Source organism: Pelophylax lessonae, assembly GCF_965119305.1.
Source record: "Pelophylax lessonae genome assembly, chromosome: 1".
Taxonomy (NCBI): domain Eukaryota; kingdom Metazoa; phylum Chordata; class Amphibia; order Anura; family Ranidae; genus Pelophylax; species Pelophylax lessonae.
Genome location: NC_138768.1, coordinates 513,878,171 through 513,884,170, shown reverse-complemented (window position 1 = coordinate 513,884,170; position 6,000 = coordinate 513,878,171).

Here is a 6,000-nt window from a genome sequence, read left to right as displayed (position 1 = left end):
TGGATCCATTCAATAAATCCTTATGAGACTATACATCTGAGTCCACATTGGGGTCATTCACCAACATTATGCACATCTGAGCGCCATCCCTCATTCTCCTTACAATGGTCCTCCACCTGCCTTGTGCTGCCAGCTTTCCTGAATCTGCTACCAGGTGCTGTCTTCCCAACCTGGGATCCGGTGTTCCTGCTGCCATCCGCTGCTCCAGCTATCCAGCCCATCTCTGGTGACGCACCTGCCATGCACCTCTGTGACCAACAAAATATCTTACAGGCACTCATACCTCACCGTGCTCTTGCGGCCACTGTGGCAACATCAGTGCCCCTTGAGCCGGGACTGTACTCCTTCTACACATCAGGCTCTGCCACAAGGTGACACATGTATTGTAAGGAATCATAGTTCACTGAATGTGACATATTTTGATGTTGGAAAACGTAGTGAGCCCTGAGATTAGGCAGTTTAGGGTTGGTTGACACTAGTAACAAGACACAAAATGTTTCCAAGCTCTCCTTACCGACCAGTCTGCGACCAACCAAATTGACCTGTCCAACAGTATGCGTTAAAAATGGCGGTTTAGTTGCACACATTTGCAAATACATGCGTAAGCCACAGAGCCCCGACAAGGCACCCCATTATCTGTGGTCCTAACTCCAAATTCTGTGAGTTTCCAGCAATAGAAGCACATGCATTTATATCGACAGGTGTAGGGCAGATATACCTGAAGGGAGCGCAACCCTTCTTAAAGACACAGGGGCACACTGAACACCCAGCCTATAGCACTATGGCAGCAAAGGTGTCAGTGCATTGCCTGGTCAATATAATCCATAGCAATTTGGTTGGTCGCAGACTGGTCGGTAAAGAGAGTTTGGAAACTTTTTGTGTCTTGTTATATGCGTTGCCCTTCCAATACTCATTGCTGCAGAGACCATTTACAGGTGTGGGCAGTAACCATTTGCTTTGGTTGACACTAGCCCATCTCCAAAGTACAACTTTGAAGTTCGACTTTGATATGACTTTATTGTGACTCTTTACACTCTGTGGCATTGACGTTGTATCAAAGTCGGACCAAAATAGTGCAGGAATCTTTTCTAAAGTCGGACAGACTTGTGTAGTATCAGTTAAGACAACTCTCATAGGGAAACATTGAATTTAACATGTAATCCGATTGGGGTCTCACAAGTCGGATCCTCTGTCGCATCAGTGCGAACCGAGCCTTACAGTGGTGCTTACAATGGTCAACCTTTATTCATTTATGTAAAACTTTTATCCCAATTGGAAGGAAACAACCTGTTGCTGTAATTACTTAAAAAGTGTTAGCTGGAATTTGGCTTTAATTTGTTAGTCAAGTTCTAAATCTACTAGTGAATCTAACACTACCTTTCCCATAGATTGACAATGCTGCTGTCAAAAGGTGTCTCTGTGCTCTTCTATTTGAATGGAGTGGTAATTGTAGCCGTATTAGTGCACTTGCGACAGAAACACTTGAGTGCTGTCTTTTTTTATTTGCACTAACATACAATTATTCAGGACAAGCTTTCAGTGTATGTCCCATTCTTCAGGGATGAGTACTGCTGGGATCTTGAAGAAGGGGACATACCCCAAAAGCTTGTCCTGAAAAATTGTATGTTAGTGCAAATAAAAAAAAAAAGTATCACGAATAGTACTCAATTGTTTCAATGGAATGGAGACAAACTAAGAGCTTCAGATGACGCCCAGTAGGAGGGGCGAAAGACATCAATCAGGAATCTAGCGTCATACGTCACTTCCGATCGGTGGAACGCACCGACGTCACTTCAGGTTTAGTGGTGAACCGCACGCTGAGACGCCACTCTCCCACAAACGGCAGGCAAGCTGATTGTGATTACCTTATGTACAGAATCTCACAAAAAGGAGTACACCCCTTACATTTTTTGTAAATATTTTATTCTATCTTTTCATGTGACAACAATAAAGAAATTACACTTTGCTACAATGTAAAGTAGTGAGTGTACAGCTTGTATAATAGTGTTAATTTGCTGTCCCCTCAAAATAACTCCACACACAGCCATTAATGTCTAAACCGCTGGCAACAAAAGTGAGTACACCCCTAAGTGAAAATATCCAAATTGGGCCGATTAGCCATTCCCCCCCCCCCCTTGTCATGTGACTCATTAGTGTTGCAAAATTCTCAGGTGTGAATGGGGAGCAGTTGTGTTAAATTTGGTGTTAACGCTCTCACTCTCATAATGGTCACCGGAAGTTCAACATGGCACCTCATGGCAAAGAACTCTCTGAGGATCTGAAAAAAAGAACTATTGCTCTATATAAAGATGGCCTAGGCTATAAGAAGATTGCCAAGACCCTGAAACTGAGCTGCAGCACGGTGACCAAGATCATACAGCTGTTTAACAGGACAGGTTCCACTCAGAAAACGCCTCGCCATGGTCGACCAAAGAAGTTGAATGTACATGCTCAGGGTCATATCCAGAGGTTGTCTTTGGGAAATAGACATATGAGAGCTGCCAGCATTGCTGCAGAGGTTGAAGGGGTGAGGGGTCAGCATGTCAGTGCTCAGACCATATGTCGCACAATACATCAAATTGGTCTGCATGGTTCACGTCCCAGTAGGAAGCCTCTTCTAAAGATGATGCACAAGAAAGCCCGCAAACAGTTTGCTGAAGACAACTGGACTAAGAACATGGATTACTGGAACCCTGTCCTGTGGTCTGATGAGACAAAGATAAATGTATTTGGTTCAGATGATGTCAAGCGTGCGTGGCAGCAACCAGGTGAGGAGTACAAAGAAAAGTGTGTCTTGCCTATAGTCAAGCATGGTGGTGGGAGTGTGAAGGTCTGAGTGCATCTGACACTAGGGAGCTACAGTTCATTGAGAGAAATATGAATGCCAACATGTACTGTGACATACTGAAGCAGAGCATGATGATCTCCCTTGGTAGACTAGGTCACAGGGTAGTATTCTAACATGATAACGACCCCAAACACACCTCCAAGACGACCGCTGCCTTGTTAAAGAAGCTGAAGGTAAAGGTGATGGACTGGCCAAGCATATCTCCAGACCTAAACCCTTTTGAGCATCTGTGAAGGATCCTCAAATGGAAGGTGGAGGAGCGCAAGGTCTCTAATATTCACCAGCTCTGTGATGTCATCATAGAGGAGTAGAAGAGAACTCCAGTGGCAACCTGTGAAGCTCTGGTGAACTCCATGCCCAAAAGGATTAAGGCAGTGCTGGAAAATAATGAAGGCCACCCAAAATATTGACACTTCGGGCCCAATTTAGACATTTCCACTTAGGGGTGTACTCACTTTTGTTGCCAGTGGTTTAGACATTAATGGCTGTGTTTTGAGTTATTTTGAGGGGACAGCAAATTTACACTGTTATACAAGCTGTACACTCACTACTTTACGTTGTAGCAAAGTGTATTTTCTTCAGTGTTGTCACATGAAAAAATAAAATAAAATATTTACAAGAATGTGAGGGGTGTACTCACTTTTGTGAGATACTGTAAGTGCAATATTTTTGCTTTTATTTTACAATAAACAATTTACATTATGGAGGCTCTTCTTTAATTGTATATCTGGGTACCGGAGAGTCCACTGGGAGAAACTTCCATTCCAGGAACCACAAGTGGCAAAGAAAAGTCTCTGAACACACGCTTGATTTTCCCATTGTTTGGTGAGTGGGGACACAAGAGGGGAGCACGGAGTGGTCTGCACTACTATAATCCAAGCACGAGCACTTTTATTTCACAAGAACCATCAATTTTTCATCTGTTTTGTATTTGAATATCAACATAGTGGTTTAATAGCACAAGCACTTTATGTTACAAGGACTTTTTCTGATCAAACATAAGGATTTTAATAATTTTTATTATTATATAGTCATTATCATTATGAATTGTTGATGCACTTTTAAGTTTTGTGGAAGTGTGTTGCTGGCTGGATCACCAGGTTAACCACTTTACCACCGGAGGATTTTTGCTGTCTTACGTCTGGGCCACTTTTTGCGATTCGGCACTGTGCAAATTTAACTGACAATTGCGCGGTCATGCAACGCCGTACCCAAACGAAATTTACGTCCTTTTTTTCCCACAAATAGAGCTTTCTTTTGGTGGTATTTGATCACCTGTGCGATTTTTACTTTTTTGTGCTATAAAGAAAAAAGAGCGACAATTTTGAAAAAATAACAATATTTTTCAAATTTTTTTATATGAAATTCCCCCCCCCCCCCCAAATGTAAAAATCAAAATATTTTATCATTTTAGGCCAATTTGTTTTCTGCTACATATTTTTGGTAAAATAAAATCGCAATAAGGGTGTTTTGAATGGTTTGCGCAAAAGTTATTGCGTTTACTAACTAAGGGAAAGATTTCTGTCGTTTTTGGTGTTTTTTTTTTAAAGAGTAATGGCGGTGATCTTCGATTTTTTTTTGCGGGACTGCGACATTGCGGCGGACAGATCGGACCCTTGACTGACATTTTTGACACTTTTGGGGGTACCAGTGACATTACTACAGTAATCAGTGCTATACATATGCACTGTTACTGTAAAAATGACACTGGCAGGGAATGGGTTAATTTTATTGGAGAGGGAGGGGTTAATGTATGCCTGGTGCTTACTAACGTGTGTGGGGGGAGGTGACTGAGTGACACAGGGACAGATCGCAGGTTCAGCTATGCTGAACCCTGCAATCTGACACTGCCTGTCACTTAGGAGATCTCCAGACGTAGGTCTACGTCGCCAGACGTTATCGAACCACTTTGCCGCAGTAGAGCTCTAGTGAGAAGCAGTAAAGTGGTTAACATAAAGGGTAAAAAGCCTAAAAAAACAAACTCAGCCACCACATTTAACCACATCCCGCCAGGCCTATAGCAGAATGACGGGTTTCATTATCCTGACTGAAAATTATATGGCGTCCAGCAGGATAAGCCGCTTGTGCGTGCCCCCAGGTGCACGCAGCGTGGCAAATGGTGGTTCTGTGTGTCATTCCAACATACCGCATCTCTGATCTCCGTAAATAGCCTTTGACATGTAAGTGGCTCTTCTGACAGGGGGGATCTGCACTGATAATCAGGGCAGTAATTATCAATGCAGCGCCAATTAGCAGTGCCCACCTGTCATGCCCAAAAGTGCCCAAAAGTGCCCAACTGTGATGCCTGTGGTGCCCATCAAGGATGCCAATCAGTGCCCATCAGTAATGCCTGTCTGTGTCTCCATATCAGTGCTACCTATCAGTGTTGCCCATAAGCACCCATCATTGCCGCCTATCAGTGCCCATCAGCGTCACCTCTCAGTGCCCATCAGTGTTGCAAATCAGTGCCGCCTCACGAAACAAAGAAAAATTTTTTTTTTCAAAAATGTTGGTGTTTTTTCATTTGTTTAGCAAAAAAAAAAACCCAGTGGTGATTAAATACTACCAAAAGAAAGCTCTATTTGTGTGAAAGAAATGATAAAAAATGAATTTGGGTACAGTGTTGCATGACAGCGCAATTGTCATTCAAAGTGTGACAGCGTTGAAAACTGAATATTGGTCTGGGCAGGAAGGGGGTCAAAGTGCCCAGTATTAAAGTGGTTTGGTAAGCTGCAATATATTGCATTCTTCTTTTGGGGTTTAATACTGCTTTAAGGCTCACTGCCCCTATATCCCTGAATCAATTTGAGTGTTAGAACATGTGTGCATATGTACATGCCATACGTGTGTATTCATGCCTTTACTGGTTTATAAGGAATGAAAAAAAAGAGAAAAGGCAATACAGGAATCACTGAGACAGAAGGAAAGAAAATAAGTAGAAAGCACTGAGGGATATTTGAGATCTGGAAATACAGAGAAATGGGGGTGAGAAGGTTGTTAGGGATGCTGGATTCACAGAGCTGAAGGGCAGCCTTGATTCCTGCATCAGATAAAGGAGATTAGAAAAGAGGAATGAGTGAGGTGGAGAGAGACTGCGGCGCGGTGGAAGGGAGCGCATTAGACTAGCTGGAGAGTGGAAACACAGGAACAGC